The 9783-nt window shown below is 40.9% G+C and overlaps 1 pseudogene; it reads left to right on the top strand.

Moving 5' to 3' along the window:
- The first annotated feature begins 7000 nt into the window (after positions 1–7000).
- Positions 7001–9707, top strand: LOC102771770 (annotated as a pseudogene).
- The last annotated feature ends 76 nt before the right edge of the window (positions 9708–9783 follow it).

The raw sequence follows: 9783 nt of genomic DNA, 5'->3' as shown, positions 1-9783 counted from the left end.
TACACTTTTAAAGTAAGATATTTTGGGATTTTCAAAAGGTAGTATGTTACAAATATAATTACCCAACTCTCTGAGTCGGTTCTGAAGCGGTATCCCATAATCAAATGCATTAATATTTATGCAAAACATAAATATTCATACTATGTTGAAAAATAAAGTCTATAAATCTCTTTCCATCAGTTCTACCCAGGTTTTACTACTAAATGATTACAAGCCAGGTAAAATATGAAGGTGCTTTCAATTTTCAGTGCTTTTTAGATTACAGGATTCTTATGGAAAAAGGATGTTCACCTGTAAGAATTTGAGGGCAAATTAAGAATGAAAATATTAAGATTAAAAAATCCACATTCTCTGACACAGCAGTTCCACTTTGGGGAATATATCCTCCTAAGGATACAACCTCAATTGCATGAAAAGCTTTTGCTCATCCAGCCAGTGTGGCTCAATGGATGAGCGCTGACCTATGAACCAGGAGGTCACGGATCAATTCTGGTCAGGGCACATGATTAGGGTTCAGGCTTGATCCCAGTAGAGGGTGTGCAGGAAGCAGCCTATCAATGATTCTCTCTCATCATTAATGTTTCTATTTCTCCCTCTTCCTTGCTCTCTGAAATTTAAAAAAAAAAATTTTTAAGTTTTTGCACCCTAACCAGTTTTGCTCAGTGAATAGAGCATTGGCTTGCAGACTGAAGGGTCTTGAGTTTGATTACAGGCAAGGGCACATACCTCGATTGCAGGCTCTATTCCTGTGGAACCCAATGGATGTGTCTCTATCACATTGATGCTTCCCTCTCTCTGTCTCTCCCCCTGCATTCCACTCTCTCTTTAAAAAAAAAAAAAAATCAAAGGGATAATATCCCCGGGTAAGGATTAACAAAACAAACAAACAAAAAAAAGCTTTTGCACAGAGACAGTCATTGCAGTTATTTTCATAAACATTGAAAATAGCCTGAAAGCCCACCAGAAGAGGAATAGTTAAATAAATAATGACCTAACAAACAAACAAAAAGAACACCCTGGATTTTAATCAGTCACTAAAAATTATGTTGAGAATCTCAATAGACATTTTTTCAAGGCACACATACAGATGGCCAACAAGTACATGAAAAGATGCTCAACATCATTATTTATAAGGGAAATGCAAATTAAAACCAGTGAGATAGCACATCACACCTGTTAGAATGGCTCTTACAAAAAAAAAGACAGGAAATAACAGGTGTTGGTCAAAATGTGAAGAAAAAGGAACCCTTGTGCACTGTTGATGGGAATGTTAATTGGTGCATCACTATGGAAAACAGTATGGAGTTTCCTCAAAAAATTAAAAAATAGAACTATAGTACCATCCAGCAATTCCACTTTGGGTGTTTATCCAAAGAAAATGAAAATACTAACTCAAAGAATATACACCCCCATGTTCATTGCAACATGATTTACAGTAGCCAAGATATGGAAACAAATTAAGTGTTCATTGATGAATGAATGAAGAAATCATTTAAATATACGCAATGGAATATTATTCAACCATATAAAAGAATAAAGTCTCACCAGTTGCGACAACATGGATGAACCTTAAGGGCATTATGTTAAGTGAAATAATTCAGACAGAGAAAGACAAATACCATATTATCTCACTTATCTGTGAAAACTAAAACAAAAGCAGAACAAGCTTATACGTAGATACAGAGAATAGATTGGTGGTTGCCAGAGGTAGGGGAGGGACTGGAAAATTGGTAAAAGGTGCAAACTTCCAGTTACAAAATAAATGTTATGGATGTAATGTATAGCATGGTGATAATGATACTGTATTGCATATTTGAAAATTGCTAATAGTAGATCTTAAAAGTTCTCATCACAAGAAAAGAATTCTGTAACTATGTATGGTGATGGATGTTAACTAGACATAGTGTGGTGATAATTTTGCAGATTTACAAGTATCAAATCATTATGTTAAACACCTAAAACTAACATAATGTTATGTCAATTGTACTTCAATTAAAAATAAAATAAAATGGCACTGACTCAAAAATAAATAAATGTAGGGTAAGCATTGTTTGTTGCGCTGCATATTATCTTTTTTCTAATATATTTTTATTGATTTCAGAGAGGAAGGATGAGGGAACGAGAGATAGAAATATTAATGATGAGAGAGAATTATTGATTGGCTGCCTCCTGCACGCCCCCCCACCCCTTACTGGGGATCAAGCCGGCAACCCAGGCATGTGCCCTCACCAGGAATGAAACCTGGGACCCATCAGTCCACAGGCTAATGCTTTATCCACTGAACCAAACAAGCTAGGGCTGCATATTATCTTTATATTCTCTTTTGCTTTCTTTCCCAAATTAAACACACACACACACACACACACACACACACACACACACACACAACGATGTTGATGTTATAAGAAGAGGCAATGCTTGTGTTTAATGTTAAGTGACAGATGCAGAAGATAAAATTGAATGTACAATAGAGACTAAACTGAATAAAAAGCATTTAAAAAGTTCAGAAGGAAACACAACAAAATATTAAGGTGGCTTGTAAGTCTCAATTTCATTTCAATACAGTACAACCTGTTACTACACTGTCAGTCCCTGGCCTTTTGTTTCCTCTTGTCTGCAATTCTCTCGTATCCTATATCCTACTGCTTCCTAACAGTTCTGTATGTCATTACATGGTCTGGCCTTTACTATAAAGACCCACCCATCGGGGCACTATTCCTCCTGCATTTCCTCTTTACTCCAAACCAATTCAGTGCTAGCTTCAGGATAGCCTCCCATTTCTATGTGTTGTCTTACCCACCTTCCCCAAATCCAGAAAGGAGTGTGATGGGACACTAGATGCATTAATAAGAGATGAATTTGGCCCAGTTGGCGTGACTCAGTGGTTGAGCTTCAACCTATGAACCAGGAGGTCACAGTTCGATTCCTGATCAGGGCATATGCCCGGGTTGCCGGCTCCATCGACAGTGTGGGATGTGCAGGAGGCAGCCAATCAATGATTCTCTTTCATCGTTGATATTTCTATCTCTCTCTCCCTCTCCCTTCCTCTCTGGAATCAATAAAAATGTATTTTTAAAAAGAGATGAATTTGAAAAAAGGAGTTGGAAGATGTTTTAAGGCTTGAACCCAGCTCTGAAGAAGAGCCACTGGCCCACTGATGATGTTGTCTCTGACAGGGTCATGTGAGGCTGGTACTGCAAATGCCGGGGCAACTGCAAACTGGTAGGATTCAGCTCCTACCAAAGAAAGGAACTACTGCTGCTGGAGTGATGCTCAGAGGAGCAGGAAGTGGCCTGGAAGACCAGGAAGGAGCAACAAGAAGCTGGCGAGGGGGGTGGGAGGGAAGCAAGTCCCTTCTTCCTCTTGCCTTTCAGTCTCCTCCTGGCATCCCCTGCTGGCAGAGCCAGCTGTGGCCAGCTAACAAAGCTGAAATGTGCCCCAGCGTACAGAGGAGCCCAGCTCCAGCATCACAAAGCCAGTATAGAACAGAGGGTGGGTTGGGGGCTGACAGTGACCCAGTAACTGCCGCAGTGAGTCCTTTGACACTCAGCATCTGCATGAGGGTGGCTGGGAGCAATGGCTGGTGGGCAGTAAGAGTGCCATTTTGTCCACCTGATTACTGAAAGCCTCCTCTTCAGATGAAGGCCTTGTCGAGTATCTGCATGCAACAAAAATGTCTCTACACCGTAGAGACATTCTGAGAGGCCCATCACATACTTCTTTCCCCAGACCTTTTTGTATCAATTTTCCCATCGTGTCCTTCCTGAGCCCCTGACCATCCAGCCCAAAAGTTAGCAAGTGCCTATGAATCACTGCAGATCCATACTTGTGATATGTTTCAGTCCAGACAGGTGGACTATCAAATGTGTGGCTCCAAACTATGCTCATTAGGAGAACTTCCCTCCATGAATGGCCTTCGGGGCCACCTCTCATCGGGTCTGTCATGATGCAATTGTCCACCTCTCCTTGGTGCCGGGATATTAGGCAGAACCATTTGTAAACCAGTCCTAGGTTTTTCCTCCTCAATCAGCCAGTTGCAAGAAACCCTTAAAAGGCCATCGATGTGGACTGAGGGAGAGGAAGAGTCACTGTTGACGGTTTCTTCATGCAATAAACTCCACAGTTGTAAAGATTTCATCCCCAATCACATATTAAATAACTGTATAAACTCCAGTCCAAAATATAAATACTGTAGCTACACTTAGAACCCCTAGTAAAGTCAAATGTTTTTGACTCATTTTTATATTAATGTTTGACCCAGAAAAATCTACTGTAACATATCTGAAAAAAATGTAAGTGCCCGAAGTCTTTCTGCCAAGAGCACAAACACAGCTGCAGTGCCATATTTCTCAGTAGTGAAAATAATATTTCCCTGAGACATAATCTTGGAAACAGATGTTTAAGGAGAAATTTCAATCTGCTGTCATATGTATCTTCATAGGAAAATGATTGAACTAGCATCAGTTTTTGCAGTAATATAAATAAAACTCCAGCAATTTCTACAAGGATTTCTTGCAGCAAACACATTGCCATTTAAATAATGTATTTCATTAGTACATTGCATTCTAGAAGCAAACACATCTTATTTCAGTAATATACAAAACAGTTATATATTACTCGACATTTCTCAGGTTAAGTATATTTTTAAATTTTAATATGAATAAATTATGGCAACAAGCAAAACAAGGCTGTTTGCTTAACCAGTGGTTCTCAACCTTCTGGCCCTTTAAATACAGTTCCTCATGTTGTGCCCCAACCATAAAATTATTTTCGTTGCTACTTCATAACTGTAATGTTGCTACTGTTATGAATCATAAAGTAAATATCTGATATGCAGGATGGTCTTAGGCGACCCCTGTGAAAGGGTCGTTCGACCGCCCAAGGGGTCGCGACCCACAGGTTGAGAACCGCTGGCTTAAACAATGGTTAAGGGCATTATCTGAGGACAAATTGCCCGGATTCAAATTCAGGCTCTGCAATTTACTAGCTGTGCTACCTTGGACAAATTACTTAACCTGTGCCTCAGCTTTCACATCCATGAAATGAGGCTATTAATAGTATGTACTTATGGGGTGGTTATGAGGGTTAAGAGCTTAATATATACATGTAAAGCCCTTGGAAACAATGCTTAGCACTTATAGGTAATATCGGAGACCTAGCTGTTTTTCTGAGGTAGCTCAACAGAATGCTTAGAGCCAGACTGATGGTTCCTAATCTTAACTCTACAGCTTACCCCCTGCATAACTTCAGAAAAGTTATTTAAATTTTTTGGACCTCAGTTTCCTTATCTGTAAAGTGATAATGATAATAATGCCTCGTGGAATTATTGTGGAATGATATACATAAAGTGCTGTAACTGGAACACTGTAAGCTCTATATAAACATTTGCCTTTACCAGCTGCTCCTGCTTACTCTGAATGCCAGGGAGAGTTGAAAGTCCCAAAGCTTAGTGGATTTGCAGGTAGCCCATCATCCTGGAACCCACTGAGTCCTCCCAAGGGGCAACCAGCCAACCTCCGATTCCTTCTGCCCAGGGTTTTCTGTGGCCTTCCTGACAAATAGAAGTTTACATATAATTATACTTATTTCTAGTCTAGGTTTTTTTAAAAAATATTTTTATTGATTTCAGAGAGGAAGGGAGAGGGAGAGAGAGAGACAGAAACATCAATGGTGAGAGAGAATCATTGATTGGCTGCCTCCTGTACACCCCCTACTGAGGATTGAGCCAGGCAACCCAGGCACGTGCCCCTGGCCAGAATCAAACGTGGGACCCTTCAATCCACAGGCCGATGTTCTATCTACTGAGTGAGCCAAACCAGCCAGGGCTATTCTAGGTTTTTTAAAAAATGAGAGGTATAGAATCAGCTGGAAGTTGTAATATATTTGAGTTGGCTTGGTACTACTCTGGAACTATTTTTTAATCTACATTTTTATATCTAAATATTTATCAAAGTATTTATCACTTTGCTTCTTGGGTCCTCAATTGTCTCACTTGTAAAATGAAAGGATTGTACTAAAAATATCTCAAGTATGAAATTAGAAACCTCTAGCTTTCTATTCATGTGACAAGATGATGTTTGGTGTGGTGTGGTCTGAGAGAGAGGTAGAGTCTTACTTGCTACTTGAATCAGATCCGTAGCTCAAATACCACTCACTGTTGGTGGCAGCTGCTTAAACTGTAGGTTTCTAGAAATCCTATAATTTCTTGTTATTATGGAGAATAAAGGCCCAAAATAAATTGGAATGTTTATAATTATATGTATTTTATGACTCAATTGCTGTAAAACTCCTGAGCTAATTTGAAATAACAGAATTTTATAGATTTGAATGTTTCTAAAATCCTTACAAATCCAAGCATAAATTTTAAGTTTAAATGAGGAAATGTATATACTAGTACATAAAAGTACTTCACACAGTTAATACATTTTACAAATGTAAGATGTGATCATTTGTAAAATCAATCTGGTCTTAACTTATTTAACAGAAGAGCTTTATAATAATGGAGATGGAAACTTCTGGTTATTTAGCAAGTATATACTAGTAGAAGTCATTGTTCCTTGACTGACATCAAAGGATTTCTACCGGCTAAGATGTCCAAGTTAGATTTCATGTATATGAAGTCATGCCAGTTGTTAAGAGGATAAGCGGCTTTACTTTGATGGTTTTGAGTTTCCACATTTGCTTCCAGCTACTCTGCCAGAAGCACACACCCCCATGCTGCCCAAACCGGATAAATTTCTCTGATGTTTTTAATAGCAAGACATTTTTTCCACTAACGTTTTACTTTTATCAGATAGTGGAATGACTTAGCTGTTGGCAAAATTTGTTCGTCTATTATTATGGCTCTTAGAATATCGTGTAGTGGTTAATTTTATAGCATTCTTTAACATACAGCTTCGGTCTATCTTTGAAGTAATATAATGATTCATTTACCAAGGCATATTTGAAAGACAATTTCTGGTGCAAAATAGTGCAAAAATACATAATCATGCCTGGCATAATGTTTATAACATTAGCTCATCTCTTCACATACTCTGCAGCATCCTTCTTGGTAATACTAGCATATATATACTAGAGGCCCAGTGCAGAAAAATAGTGCATGGGTAGGGTCCCTAGGCCTGGCCAGTGATCAGGGTCGATTGGGACCTTCCAGCTGCCGGCTGGGGCCTCCTTTCATTCAGCGCTTCCCCCTGGTGGTCAGCACACGTCATAGCGAGCGATTGGTCTCCCGGTTGAACTCCTGTGGGGACAATTTGCATATTATGTTTTTACACACACACACACACACACACACACACGTATAGTATACTTTGTTTTCAGAGAGAAAGGGAGAGGGAGAGAGAGATAGAAACATCAATGATGAGAGAGAATCATTGATAGGCTGCCTCCTGCACGCCCCTACTGGGGATAGAGCCCAGACATGTGCCCTTGACTGGAATTGAACCTGGGACTCTTAGGCCAGCAGGCCGATGCTCTATCCACTAAGCCAAACCAGCTAGGGCTCTTGGTATTTTTTTAAAAAAATATGTTTCTTGATCATATAATCATTGTTTCGCTAAGCACCTCAATAGCTCTCCAGAATTATTATTGACTAGACTTTCATATCATATATGTGATTATTTTTAAGTTTTATATTCCAATTTAATACAGTAAAACCAACTCTTCTATGAATTTTACTAATGTATGTAACCACCTCAGTAGTCAAGATGTAGGACAGTTGCATCATCCAAAAAAGTTCCCTCATGCAGTCCCTTTGCAGTTAACCCTTCCCCCAACCTCTGACTCCTAGCAACCACTGATCTGTTCTTCACCCTCCAGTTGTCTTTTCTAAAATGCCGTATAAGTGGAACATACAGATCGATGTGTGTAGCCTTTAGAGTGTGGCTTCTTTCACTTAGAACAATGTATTCAGAGATTCATCAATGTTGTTGCTTGTATCAATAGTTTGTTCCTTTCTATTGCTGAGTGGAATTTCATTATAAACATATATTTCATTAGATAAGGACATAAGAGTTGTTTCCAAGTTTTGGTGATTATGAAATAACGCTGCTATAAAGATTTGTATACAGGGTTTTGTGTGAATATGTTTTTATTTCTCTTGCATAAATACTTAGGACTAGAATTATTAAGTCACATGGTATTTTATGTTTAAATTTTTATGAAACTGCCAAACTTCTTCCTAATGTTGCTGTACCATTTTCCATTCCTACCAGCTACGAATGAAAGTTCTATACTCATACAGCACTTAATATTGTCAGCCTTTATTATTATTATTATTGCCATTCATGTGAGTATGTATCAGCATCTCATTGTGGTTTCAATTTGCATTTTCTTATGACAAACAATGTGAGCATTTATTTCATGGCCTTATTAGCCATTCCTGTATTTTCTTTTGTGAAGTGTTTATTCAAAACTTCGCTCATTTAAAAATTTTGGATTTTTTTTCTTATTAAAGTTTTAAAAATTATAGTAAAGGAGATATATGTACTACTATGTGTAATACTTTAAACAATAAAAACATTATAGTAAAACATACATGTTTAACTTTTTAACCATTTGTAAATACAGTAGTATCCTATATAATAAAAGGGTAATATGCAAATCAACCGAACAGCAGAACAACCGGTCACTATGATGTGCACTGAGGTGGCCAACTGCCCATCCTCCTCCATCGGCCCCCTAAACCCCCCAGCCTTTCCCCCCAGCCACTTGGCCCCCAGTGCCCCCCCACCCCACCCAGACTCAGGCATTGAGCATCTGCCTACCCAAGGCCGTTCCAGTGGGTGACCTGCCCCCATATCTACAGCACCCTGGACCAGATGGCCACAAGATCAACGTGGCCAAATTCACCCACAAGTGCTCCACCCTCATCATGACTGACCTGGCGGCCAGGGGCCTGGACATCACACTGCTGGACAACATCATTGACTTCAGCTTCCCAGCCACGGGCAAGCTCTTCCTGCACCGTGTGGGTCGTGTGGCCTAGGCTGGCCGAAGTGGCACAGTCTACTGCTTGGTGGCCCCAGATGAGGTCCCCTACCTGCTGGACCTTCACCCTCACCCACCCCCACGAGGAGCCCTCGGGTGTGGTCAGGGTGGACAGCGTGCTGGGCCGGGTGCCACAGAGGTGGTAGACCAGTGGTTCTCAACCTTCTGGCCCTTTAAATACAGTTCCTCATGTTGTGACCCAACCATACAATTATTTTCGTTGCTACTTCATAACTGTAATGTTGCTACTGTTATGAATCGTAATGTAAATATCTGATATGCAGGATGGTCTTAGGAGACCTCTGTGAAAGGGTCGTTCAACTGCCAAAGGGGTCGTGACCCACAGGTTGAGAACTGCTGTAGACGATGACTGCGGCCTGTGGAACGCCTGGAGGCATCCTTGGAGCTGCTGGCCTGGGCCTCGTGGCCGACAATGCTCGCAGCAGTATATGTGCTTGTGGCCAGCGCCCTCGCCAAAGTCCATCAAGCGGGCCAAGGAGCTGGACCTCGCGGGGCTGGGCCTGCACCCCTTCTTCAGCTTGAGCTTCCAGGAGGAGGAGCTAAAGTGGCTGAGGCTGGTGGCCAGCATCAAGCAGTACCGCTGGTGGGTAACCATCTTTGAGATCAACGCCTCCAACCGGAACCTGGGCAGCCAGGTGATGCAGGCCAAGTGGCAGAAGGACTGCAAGGCCATCACCAGCTTCCAGCAGGGCCGATAGGAGGGCCTGACTGGCCCAGCCCCGAGCTGCCCAGTGCAGCAGGCGGAGCAGCCTGGGGAGGAGGAGGAGGAGGGGG

Source organism: Myotis davidii, unplaced genomic scaffold (genome assembly GCF_000327345.1).
Source record: "Myotis davidii unplaced genomic scaffold, ASM32734v1 scaffold290, whole genome shotgun sequence".
Taxonomy (NCBI): Eukaryota; Metazoa; Chordata; class Mammalia; order Chiroptera; family Vespertilionidae; genus Myotis; species Myotis davidii.
This window is presented reverse-complemented; position numbering and strand designations above follow the sequence as displayed.